Raw genomic sequence first — 13,685 nt, 5'->3', positions numbered from 1 at the left:
CGCCCCTGTTCTCCTCCCTCCCACCTCCCAGCACAAAGTATTTTCATCAGCACTTGGCATTTTCATTTTGCTAATTATATACACTTTAAAAAATTCCTTAAATATATAATTGGCTAACTATACAAACTAAAATAATATCTCATTTTTTTCTGTTTTACGTTTACATTTCTTTGATTAATAAAAACATTTAAAACTTTTATTAAAATTATGATTAAACAATTAATTTATGGGACAAATACTGAGCATTTACTCTATTACAGGCATCAATCTAGTCATCTAGAAATAGTCCCTCCCTCCTTGCCAGCTCATTATGCCCTCTTCCTAAATCCACGTTGGCACTTACTAGTCTGGTTTGTATTATAAGTCAGTTTGAATTTCTTTCACACTAGTGAATGAATTCTTTGCAGGCAAGGACTAAAAAGCAAGTATTACACCCTGCAGTCTTTAGATCTAAGTCTGGACCAGTATAGCTGCTGAGTTAATATCACGAGGATTCAGTTAAAGCATCCTCCAATGATAGAGCTACAATCACTGCAGAAAATGAGATCCCTACACATGCTAACTGCAATCAGTCTCCTCTAGACTATAAAATAAGAAAATCATGCAGGCAGGGACATTATCTTGCTGACTTTTGTACCATAATTTTACATCTCGTGGGCATTCGGAATTAAATTCTCAAATACTGTGGCTGCTTGGTTTCACTAATTCAGTTAAGTTAATAAACTTCTTATCAGATATAAAAGTTAAGCCTTAGTTTTGCTGCAAATGCTAAATGACAAAACCAAAAAAATTGGTATTTTCTGATTTATTTACATTTCAAAGAAATTGCCTGGTACTAAGGAGACAAAAGTTGCTCAACTAAAGTTGTTGCACGCCTGCTGATTGTAAATGCCACATTCAAAATGATTGGAAAAATTCTATGCAGCAGCAACAATCACAAAACTATGAATCTTATTTCATCTCTTCTGTGTCTATAGCTTGGTTCCCATGGAAACCAGACAAATTTTAAACTTGTTTCTAAAAAGAAAAAAAAAAGCACCATTCTGCATGAGCCTTGCACTTGGGCACATCATGCGCATTAATTCAAATATTGAAATGGATTATTCACAGAACCAATTTTAGAATGATTGCATGATTTCCAAAAGGAAAAATAAATTAAATTTGAAAATGTATGTATTTTAATCTGACTAGTTAAAATATGGTGATACTCACAATTGGTACTGCATAGTAAAAAAAAAAAAATCTTACTAACCCTAAAGATAATCTTTCGTGTGTGTGTGTGTGTGTGTGTGTGTGTGTTTCAACATTTATAAAACCTTTATTTAGCACCTTCTATGTAAGGAGGCCTATGTGAGATATTTAAGCTACAGAGATATTTAAGCTACTAAATAAATTCCACCTTTATGTCTTATAGGATAAGGAGAACAAATGCATTAACGATATGGCAACAATGGAAATACAAGAAGGAACAGTTTGGGAAGATGAGAGGGAAATTTATGTCTTATAGGATAAGGAGAACAAATGCATTAACAATATGGCAACAATGGAAATACAAGGAACAGTTTGGGAAGATGAGAGGGAAGTTGAAATCACTTCCATCTTATGTGTTAGAGAGAGTTAAGAAGACCTCAATAGCTATTAGGGACTTAATGAGAAAGAAAATCATAGATCTTAGTTATGTAGGCAAAGAAAACAAAGCATGCTCCAATCTTCTTCCTTGCTTGAATTTCTTTCTTTCCCAAAGGAACTAGCTGCACTGGCCATTTGGATCCTACAAACATATTCATATTCATCTTCAAGTCGGACAGGAAGAGAGGGTTCTTGTAAATTCAAAAACCTGCCTGGATTATCTGCCTGAGCTTTGCCCAAAGCCTGAGACCTGAGCTACACAAATGACAATGAAGGTCAGAATGCTCACTGAAAAACACGCAGGCCTCCTGGGCCCCCTGGCTGGCAACACAATCCAGTACCTTCTCCAGAGAAGAGAAGGATGTCATCTGACACAGAAGCAAAATCATCTGTATGTGAAGAGGAGGCCTACAGAACACAAGAGTTGACTTGAGTCATACCTGAGGTCTTCTAGGTCAGCGGTCGCCAACCAGTGGTCCGCAGACCACTGGTGGTCCGTGAGGTCTGAAAGGTTGGCGACCGCTGTTCTAGGTGATGCTTGCTTACATCACAAGCTAACACTCCAATATACCTGTCAGATTTAACCACATGCTGGACCACAGAGACTATTTACGGATGGGATTTCTTCGTGTTTTTAAGAGAATTTAACCCTTGACCTTAACAGCTTTCAACTACAGTAGCATAAAGTTACCCAAACCAGACATGAGCTTTACCTTCGGCTTACACCTGCCTTAGATTTGCTTAGGCTAACAAGGACATTCATTCAGTTTCCTGAGTGATCCCAACCAGTGATGGGTGGTTGTCTAAATGCAACATGCTGGGAGGAAAAGCAGTTTGGGAATAAATAACTGTAGGCTATTGGAGCCTTGATTGTAATAAACTCTGCCTTTCCTGTTACATGACTCACCCTCATCCCTCCCCAGGTTCAACAAGGGCCCTACCTCTTGCTGTGTTTGCATCACTGTCAGGATTCCCTGTCCCCAGAGCCAAGTTCCCCATGGCTACCATGACAGCCCTTGCTGAATGGGGCCACTCAGGAGAGAGAGAGCATGTTCTCCTTCCATTTTGCCACTGCCGTCTGCTCACAGCATTTTCCATCTCCTACCCTGGGACATGAGGTTTTCAGCAAAGTGGATTGGGACAAGAAGCTTCAGCAGGAAAATGCAGATCCCCCAGTGAATTCATGACAGATCATGAGTATAAGTGGCACTTAGCCACAGGGAAATGTGTCCTTAGGCGATTTTCTTGTCCTTGGGCTTACATCATAGAGTGCACAAACCTAGGTGGTATAGCCTATGGCTCCTAGACTACAAACCTGTACAGCACATTACTGTACAAAACAACGTAAGATTCAATCAAGCACAAGAGAAAATGTTAAAATCAAGAGACTTTGTAAACAGGGAATGGAGGAGGCTGCTGCCTAGGTAACACAACATACTCTTTTACAGCAAACCTTTTTTTTTATAAGTAGAAAGAGTACACTCTACAATAACAATAAAAAGTATAGTACTGCTGTACATAAACGTTTATTGTCAATACCGAGTATTATGTACTACCCCTAAGTGCTTGTGCTGTACTTTTATGCGACTGGCTGAGCAGTAGGTTTAACACCGGCATCCCACTACCCCATGACTAGTGCATTGTGTTGCAACTTTATAACATCATGACTGTATACATTTCCACACAGTTTTGCTTTGGAGCAAGCAATAAAAGTAGGAAGAAAGTATTTTAAACCTATAAGAAATCACCAATCCTATAAGAGCCTCAAGCCATCAAAGTAGCATCTGGGAAGGCTGGTTTTGGGGGAAAGGGTGTCTGTAAGCAGATGGAATGACTATCAAATGGAAGGAATTGAAGCTTTCTGCATAAAAACTGTTTCACTGCTTTTTGCTCAATAGCAAATGATATGCAGCGTGACCTGTACAGCCACTTAAAACTCAATGGGGGGAAATAGGGCAGCATAAGACTCCAACAGTAGGTCTGGGAATCCACTGTTGAACAAATGTCACATAAGCCTACTGTTCGTAGACCCCAAAGTGGAACTCTTGATCTCCAAGCAGCAAGCTGTGGGCCTCAGATGCTCCCCTCTCTCCCCTCTGAATCTTCACAGCCATCCCCTTTATCCTGCTCCTGGGGCCCTTGTAGCAACTGCACTAACCTCACTGCGTATCTAAGTCTTCCTCCATTGGACTCTGGGCTCTTTGAATTCAGAGACTGTCCCTCTCAAGGTGTGTGCAATCTTTCTCCCATCAATAATGACTCCACAATGCTCAGTAACCGTTGAATCCAGCATTAGAAAGGAAATGGGACTGGGAAGGAATTTCTTTTCCTCTCTCCTGAGTATTTGAAAAGTACTATTTTTTCTTACCCTAAAAAGAAATCTACCTGGCATTTAGATAGTGCTTTACAGTTGGCAACAGCTTTCCCATCAATTATTTAACTTCCTTCTTAGCAGAGCACTTTGAGGTGATGAGGGTAAGGATTACGGGGCTCAGAAGGATGAAATGAATTTTCCAGTTACCTGAATTAAATTGGAACAAGAAGCCAAGCATTTTAATTCCTACGTACTTCCCATCATGCAGTGCTGTTACTAACCTTTCCTTTTCAACCAAATACAGATATTTATTAAACACTTGGTATTTTTCAGAGTTTGTGCTAAGTGACATGGGTGAGGGAGGGCAGTTTAAAAATCAGTAAGCCCTAATCTCTGCCAACAGAAATTTAACATTTACCCAGTCCAATAAAATATACAACATGAAGGACACATTTTCCCCAGGTTGAAGCTTACCTGGAAAATTCAATTATATAAACAAGAGCATATTTTTTATGAGTATTATAAAATATTTGTTATATTTTTAAATAACAAAGGCAGCTTGAATTACATAAGTAGGGATATGTTTTAAGAATTGAAGATGTCAAAGGCATGACCCATATGCATCTTTCCAGTTCACAAAATGTAGACTTGACATCATAAAAAAAAATTAACAGAATTTTCCTGAAACACATTTGCCAGATTTATAGTGACAATTGAAAATATTGGCATTGTGATATATAAAAAACATTCGTACTATAGGACATACCCAAATTCCATTGAAAACCCTAAATTAAGAGAAAAACAAAAAGTTCTTGTGAAGGATTAATAGTGATTGGAATTATATTTTATTTATAAAGAAATTTATAATTTTTTTATCTATAAATCCTAACCAATATTTTTATTCCATGTGGCTTCTCATTTCTTAAAGAAACATTATGTTTTCATCTCTACAAATTATAAAACTGAAATTAAACTAAATTCATTTTCCAACTACCTGATCCTAAATAAAAATGTGTGTGTGTGTGTGTGTGTGTGTAATTTTTAAAATAAACAATTTTTATTTAAAGGTCATTGGATGATGAGGGAACTAATTAATTAAAAATATGGCTTTGTTTCATTTTGAAATTAAAGGTTTGAAAAACTCACTAGTAACTAAAAATATACATAAAAAGATATAATTTCAAATGTTGAAATTACTAAGAATTCCTAACATCAATCAAATGATTGGAATTATAAATTGCTGTTAACAGAGGTCTGACAGGGACCTCCCTACTCAAGAAGGCATTGCTAATGGGAGAGTTCACTGAGGGTATTAAGTGCAAAGGCCCCTAACTTTTGATGTAGGTGTCAACAGGGGAAACAGCCTTAAATAAAAATAAAATAAGAACTTTATGTATAAAGTTGCACATGATAATAATATGAATTACATATATAATTTAAATGCAATAAGATATATTACTTAAGGATATATCTTATTGCATTTAATACATATTATTTTAATAATAGACTAGAGGCCCGGTGCACGAATTCATGCACATGGGGGTGGGGAGGGAAAGAAGGGACCATGGGAGGTTGGCCAGCAGGCCCCGATCAGGCAATTGGGGCCTGCCAGCCAGGGGCAGAGATGGAGGGGAGGGACTGCAGGAGGTTGGCCGCTGGCCCCAAGGAGGGATCCAACTCTCGGCCCCCCTGGGAAAGAGGCCATGTCCACCACCACCTACCCCCGGTTCCTTGTCCCAGCCTGGGGTCCGAAGGCCCCGGCAGGGTTGGGAGAGGAGGTGATGGTCACTGGACCAGGTGCAGAAGGAATGGATAGACGCCGAACGCCAATGCTGCCATTGGCACCCACCACCACATGGTGGGTGGGCAGCCCCCAGGGAATGAAGAGGACAGGAGCGAGATAAACCCTGGTATTGAGGGCTGATTTTCAATAGATCGCAGCAAGGGAGCTGCTCTGCTACGTATGAAAACCCAACCCAGAAGCAGGTCGTCTATGAATGGTTTAGCACCAGAGGCCGATGGGGGCTAGCCTGGGGGAGGGGCCATGGGAGGTTGGCTGTGGGAGTGCACTGACCACCAGGGTGCAGCTCCTGTATTGAGTGTCTGCCCCCTGGTGGTCAGTGTGCATCATAGAGACTGGTCGACAGGTCATTCTGGTCGTTCAGTCATAACAGTCACTTAGGCTTTTATATATATAGACTAGAAGCCCGGTGCACAAACTTGTGCATGGGTGGGATCTGGCCAGTCCTCTCCGATCAAACTCCCGGCTGAACTCCTGGTCGAAGGGACAATTTGCATATTAGCCTTTTATTATATAGGATATTTAAAATAATACCTATTAAATGCTATTAAAACACCCAACCACATAAGAAAGTACTTTATAGAACACACACTATTATGATGGCTTATCAAAAGCTTGCAGGACATGAAAAATAAGACATAGGGAGAGTCTGTGAAGATCTGCAACCATGTTCGTGCCATCTTGTTAAATGGAAAGGGCAAGCTACAAAATTACAACTACAATAAAGCCCAGGTATACAGAGGAAAAAAATACAATAAAAAAGACTTGAAAGAAATAGACTAAACTGCTCCAAGTTGTCACTTTTGAATGATAGAAGATGTTGTTTGTTGTTGTCAACTTTTTTGAATGATTAGTAGTCCCTACACTGGAGGAGCAAACCTGGTTCCCACTAACTCAGGAGGTTAGCTATTGCTCTACCTTTGGGAATGAACTCTTTAAGTTTATCTAGTCATGCAAGGAAGTTCATACCACACATCCTAGGATTTGTACTCAAGTTATACATTTGTTTTCCAGTGGACATTAGGCATCTTACAGGCCAACACAGGGGGTGTTCTAGCCTAGGTGGGTCCTGTGGAACTCTGCTTCCAGAGGCTCTAGGCATATTAAGGAATCACCTGAAAGGGCCAAGAAGAGGGAGAAGAGCCTGGGGGGTAGAGCTTTAGTTCCTTAACTGTTTCAACCACAGCAGCTACTCTTCATCTATTTTATTCTTTGATGTGCTTTGGAAGAAAGGATCTCTGCTTTACACTCAGGATGACAACACTCTCCAGGGGGCTGGGGAGAGGGCGTGCAAGCCCCTTTAATGTTAAAGAGTGAGAGGTGTGGAAGCAAAGACAGTGGGTGCTGAAAATGCCTCTGAGAGGTCTCACTGTGAAGAGAAATGCCCAATAGGGGAAAGCGTAAAGCGTAAGCACAAAAGAGTTTCTAGCTCATATTCATAGTTAATGAGAAAAAGCCCAAGCCTCCAGTGTTTTGGGAAGTTTGTTGTTGTTTTTTTCTCCTCTGAGAGGTCTCACTGTGAAGAGAAATGCCCAATAGGGGAAAGCGTAAAGCGTAAGCACAAAAGAGTTTCTAGCTCATATTCATAGTTAATGAGAAAAAGCCCAAGCCTCCAGTGTTTTGGGAAGTTTTTTGTGGTTTTTTTTTTCCCGTTGGCTTTGGTTTTTAATCATGGGTTTCCTTTTCAGAGATCACATCTATATATATAAAAGCATAATATGCTAAGTGTCCATCCGACCATTCGACTGGTAGCTATGACATGCACTGACCACCAGGGGGCAGATGCTCAATGCAGGAGTTGCCCCCTGGTGGTCGGTGCTCTCCCACAGCGGGAGCACCGCTCAGCTGACCGATAGGTGCCAGAGGTGGGCTCATGGCTGGTGAGCGCAAGCCTCTCCAACAGACACTCCCCCTGCACACCCCTCTCCCATCCGGACTGGGACCGGGATCAGGACCAGCATCGGGACTGACTGGGCACGAGCCCACAGCCGCTTCTCGGTCATGGGCGCCCTGGTATCACCCTAGGACAGGCATGCGGAGACCACAACAGAGAGGGACCAGGATGAGCAGGAGCAGCACGGCACCTGGCCTGGCTTTGGGCTCCTTCCCAGGCACCTGCCACTTCCCACACTACTACATCCCTCGGGGGATGCTGGACTGCCAGTTTCAGCCCGATCCCCTCAAGCCAGGCCGAGGGACCCCACCAGTGCCCGAATCCGTGCATTGGGCCTCTAGTATATTATAATTAATATAGCATATTATAACTTCTATTTAATATTATACTGGTATAATGACATTTCTGTGGGTGTATATTAATGTAAATAGCCTTTTGAATTCTAAATTTGAAGAGATTAAGTCTCAGTTGAAGAACATAAACTTCCAGTTATGAGAAGAATGAGCTCTGGGGATCTAATATACAGCATGCATTATATTTAATAATACTGTATCATATACTTAAAAGTTGCTACAAGAGAGGATCTTAAATGTTCTCAACACAAAGACGTGGTAATTATGTGATGTGGTGGAGGCATTAGTTAACTCTATAGTGCTAACTACTTTGCAGCATCTGAGGGTATCAAATCAACAACTTGTGCCCTTCAACTTACACAATTGTATCCCAAAGCTGGGGAAAGGCCCCAATTATTCACTACAGGCTGTGGCGGGAATTTTTACACTGCAGAGCTTTCCGTTAAGGAAAATGCAAATTAGCTGTTAAGAAGGCATCACAAAAGTTCTCTGATGTGAGAATCCACTGACAACTTCTCAAAAAGTACTCAGTGTGGCAACAGTGAAAGACTGGAGATCTTCTGAAACTCCCAAATTTTAAAGCGTCTCATGCAAATCTACAAGCAATCCAGGTGAAAACCGAGCTGAAATAAACCCAAGGCTTACCTGCACTCAGAACCTGCGGAAACAATCCTGGCGAGGAGGTCTCCGTGCTGTGCACTGGGCAGGAGACACAGAGCAGGCCCGAGGCTGCCCTCTCCAGCGAGGCTGGCTGGCAGGGCTGGCCCTTGGCTGGTATCTGGGGACTGGCTTTCACAGTGCGCTCTCCATTTTCTAACGAATAAGCATGGTTCACGGTGCACAGACTGTTCAAACAATGTGACTTGGGCTGAATCCCTGCTTTCCCTCCAGAGCCTAGGATTTTGGTAGTTGCTGGACAGAGGGAGCCTCCCTGACCAGTCCCACAGTAAAAATCCTTGGGGGCCAATTCTCCAGTGAACTCTGGGCAGAAAAGTGGCAGCAGGTTGTTACGTTTTTCTCCGCTGGAGGAAGACAAGCTGGGTGTGTTCCCTCCCAGGACAGAGAGGGCACTAGAGGCCTATATGCGGCTTTTTATAGACTCCACCTGTCTTTTCCAGGTGGATCCTGTCGTGTATCCTCTCCCTGCAATGGACTGGAGTGGTGAGCGCAACTAACCCTGGTCCTGTGAGTTTGCACAGCGGACCCCAGAGTGTGTGGAGTTCTCAGTATCCCTGAGGCAGGCGCTTAAACACACACGCACTCTCAGAGCCAACGTTAAGCACATAATAAATTCACATTATATTCTATTGGAAGATCTGCTCCAAATAGATTATTAGAACATTTTCAGTTATTCAAAAGTCTTGGAATCTTTTCCCCTAGCTTTTTGTTTGTTTGTTTTATATATTTTTATTGATCTCAGAGAGGAAGGGAGAGGGAGAGATAGACAGAAACATCAATGATGAGAGAGAATCATAGATCAGCTGCCTCCTGCAAGACCCCACACTGGGGGCCAGTACAAACCCGGGCATGTACCCTGACCAGGAGTCAAACGGTGACCTCCTGGTTCACAGGTCAACGCTCAACACTGAGCCATGCTTGTCAGGCTCCTTTTGATATAAATGTCTGACAAATTAATGTCCTGGGTTCTGTTCCTCCTTCTACCACTAAGTAGTACAGGGAAGGTCACTGTCCCTCTTTGTGCATCAATTTCCTTATTAACAAAGGGGTTCACTTAGGTGAATTGTGAGGGATCTTCCATCTCTAAAGGTCTATGTAATTTCTGCATTTGTTTTCTCTTGTAGTTCCCTGGTCTTACAGTACCTACACTTAGCCACAGGGTGGCAGCACAGCATTACTTTACCAGTAGCAGATTTTGAGCATAGTGGGTGATAGGACATCAGAGAACAGTATTTACCGAAGGGGAAACCATGGAAGGTTATGTTATGTTGCAATCACCTTCATTAAGCGAGAAGCATTCGCATGTTAGCTGCCTCCCACTTACTGTGTCGGGAAACACAGCCACTTTCACAGAGAGAAGGTCTCTGCTATTTATAATTTAAAAGAGGAGTAACTGTGATTGTAAATTTATAGACATAGAATTATTGTAAATTCTTAGAAATAGGAGCTGAAAAGGCCTTCAGTGCTTACGTACTTTTGTAAAAAATAAGCACACAGTGGGGCCTTGACTTACAAGTGTCCCCACTAACGAGTTTTTTGAGATACCAGCTGTCTCTCGGCCAATTTGAGTTGACAGAGTAATTGGAGTTAATGAGCTCCTTAACGAGCTCGGTCTCGGAACGAATTAAACAAGTCAAGGCCCCACTGTACTATGCATACTACGAACTACCCCAGGCCCAGTGCCTCATTGCTGGATAATGGCAGAGCTCAAACTAGAAAGTAGCTCTTTTGACTCTCAGACCAATGTCCTAGACTTAACCTATAGCACGTAACTACATAAAATTTATACATGTTTAAAAAATATACATACAGTGGGGCCTTGACTTACGAGTGTCCCGACTAACGAGTTTTTTGAGATACCAGCTGTCTCTCCGAGGATTTTTTGCATTGAGTTGATAGAGTAATTTGAGTTAACGAGCTCCTTATGGAGCTCCTTAAGGAGCTCGGTCTCGGAACGAATTAAACTCGTAAGTCAAGGCCCCACTGTATATATTTGGCCTGTCAGATCCTGCATATCGCATATCATGGCGAAAAGGGGAACGGGAGTGAAAATCACATATAAAGAGAAAAAGTACTTTAGGATAAATAAAATGAGAGCATTTTCACTCAACCAAGAAAATAATGTGTGCTGAACGGAAGAGTACAGTTCATTCTAATTTCTTCACTTGAGGTAAAATTAAATATAGGTAATGTATAAGAAGTCAGTGAAATAATAAAGAAGGCTGCTAACAAAATAAATCAATTTGAAAATAAAATTTTTACCCATATTCAACTTATTATCATGTAAAGCCTCAAGAAATTAAAGGGTAGGAAAGACTTTTTAAAATTCAGCATTGAAGACCTTTCAACTCAAAGTGTCAGGAGAGAATTGTATAAACACACTACAATGCTTTGAAAATCCAACATTGGATCTATTAAATGTGTCATTATAATGGGGAGTTTGATGGCTATCGTGGACATGCGTGATCAGCAGAGCTCCTCTGTTATTCCCCCAGGCTCTACAACAGGGGTGGGGAACCTTTCTCTGCCAAGGGCCATTGGGATATGCATAACATCATTCGCAGGCCATACAAAGTTATCAACTTAAAGATTAGCCTGCTCCATTTGGTCAAACATTTAATTAACTCACCCCTAATGCCTTGGCAGGGCCAGACCAAATGATTGCGCCAGCCTCACAAGGCCTGCTGGCCGAACGTTCCCCACCCCTGCTCTAAAAGGTCAGTTTCTGTCCACAACAGAAAATAAATCTCCTTTCCTCATGTTCATTTTGCTCAGGCACTGAGGCCTTCTCTCCATCTTTTGGGCAAACAAAGCCTACTGGCCACTACTCTTCTCCGTATGTTCACTGAGCTGGCTGCTCATCAAATAGCACGGCTCCCCAAACCTTGCCTGACCCCCTATCTCAACTACCTCCACTCCACCGCTTGTTACACCTCATGCTGTTTTATTTCGTGTTCTCATTTAAAGTGCTTTCTTTTTACATGATTATTTTCACTCTCTCCCTACTAGAATGTATGGCTCTTTGTCACATTGCTGGTTCCAGGACCAGTGTCTGGCAGGGGCTGGATGCTCCATAGCCTTGCTCCAGCTGCAGAGCTGGACCCCCTGGGGGAGGTTTCACTCAGAAGCACAGTCTTCATCCCTGGGACAGAGCTTGCCCTGGGACCTGCCGCTGTCCTAGCTGCGGGAGCCAGGTACATCGCCAGTACTTTTGACACCTAGAGCAGACTTTATAAAAATTCCCCCCCATAGGCCACACAATTATTTTTAGTAGTAACAATAGGAAAAATGCAAACGGCAAAATGTTATTTTATTGACCCCTATGAACAATCGAGCCAGTAAAAATATAAAAATAATACAATAATAAAAATAAAATAATTACATTCATGTACTTCTTAGAAAAGGGAAAAAAATGTATAGCATATTTTGCATTCTAATTCACTGTTTTCAATTTTGGGCACAAGACCTCTCCAAGTGGTCATAGAATTGAAGTAAATCCAGTTTTTGTTCATCTTTACAAACCCCATGTTACTTTTATTTATTTCAAATCTACTCTCCAAATCCAGGAATACGCGGGCACAAACTGCACCCAATGTCAGCTGGTATTTCTGAGCCATCGCTAACTTACTCTTAAAATGAGCACAGGTAGCTCTGAGCGTACAGGTATCTAGGGCTGACTATGCTACTGAGAGATCTCCAAGTCAGTACCCATGTAGAATTCAGTGTTTTGAAGGATAAGTAATTTTAAAATGAGCTAATTTAAAATATATATTCTTAAAACTTTACAGTAAGCAACTGCAGCAGACTTTTCAATAGGAGTATGTTATCTCTGACACTGTTTAGAATTGCCTGCATGTGTTAATAATTAAAGGCATATGGATATTATTTGGCTTCATTAATGTTTTCAGATCTTCCTTAGACACTGCACCCTTTGTTGCCTGTACAGGGATGGACCTCCCATCACCCCTCTCTTGCCACACCATCACGTATGCTCCAAGAGTGAGAATGAAACAGAATGTTTCCTTTAATAACACTTCCTTTCACATGGAACCTGGATGCCATTCCATGGTGTTAATTGGCTTGTTCTCCTTTGATTTCTACCATCTCAAAAGCCCACAGCTCTGGGCCTCCAAAATAAAAGCTTGAAGACGTAAAATCTCCCAGGAACTCCCAAAAGGCCAATAACCTAGAACTCCTAAAGGACAACCAGCTGCTCCAAAGACGAAAGGGGAGATGAGAGGAGAGGAGGAGTGATTAACACCCTTTCCTCCAGGAAGGAAGACAATCTCCTTCCCTCAAGCTCCCTTCTCTCATCTGTGTGGCTCCTCAGTCCTGTTTCCTCACCTCCTTCTAGAATATCTCTTATTCCTACCAAGGGTACTTGTAAACAAAAGGTCTCTGCCTCTATGATTTTAGGTCTTTAGAAAGGGGAGATGAGAGGAGAGGAGGAGTGATTAACACCCTTTCCTCCAGGAAGGAAGACAATCTCCTTCCCTCAAGCTCCCTTCTCTCATCTGTGTGGCTCCTCAGTCCTGTTTCCTCGCCTCCTTCTAGAATATCTCTTATTCCTACCAAGGGTACTTGTAAACAAAAGGTCTCTGCCTCTATGATTTTAGGTCTTTATTTGCTATCCCCCCCCCCGCCCCCCGCCGCGCACTTGGTACTTCTTAAGCATAAATTCAGTTTTTACCTAAATAATTCCTATTCGCGGTTCACAAGTCTGCTCCAGTATCACCTGTGCCAGGCAGTTTCTCCCCATCTCCACGCCTGTCCTCTCATGCCAAGCTCCAGAGAGATTTATACTCTTTTAATGCTATTTCTGTACTTGAAAAAAGAAAGTCTACAATCTACATGCATTTTACTCTGCTTGCTGTGATTTCTTTGAGTGCAGGGCTTATGACTTTACTCATCTTTTTACTCCTGATTCTCAGTATGTGTTCAATACATGAATAAATGTTTGTTTGAGCATAGGAAACTGAGGACACAGGGTATGTTTCTGAACTGACTGAAACTTAG

At 41.8% G+C, this 13,685-nt stretch overlaps 1 protein-coding gene across 2 annotated transcripts in view; it reads right to left on the bottom strand.

Moving 5' to 3' along the window:
• The window catches only part of FGF12 (fibroblast growth factor 12), a 550,024-nt gene that overhangs the window by 311,237 nt on the left and 225,102 nt on the right, over positions 1–13,685 (bottom strand). The gene's annotated exons all lie outside the window — the stretch shown is intronic.

This window comes from Myotis brandtii, unplaced genomic scaffold (assembly GCF_000412655.1).
Source record: "Myotis brandtii unplaced genomic scaffold, ASM41265v1 scaffold4, whole genome shotgun sequence".
NCBI lineage: Eukaryota > Metazoa > Chordata > Mammalia > Chiroptera > Vespertilionidae > Myotis > Myotis brandtii.
The sequence above is the reverse complement of the archived record's forward strand: the minus strand, read 5'-3'. Positions and strand labels throughout refer to the sequence as shown.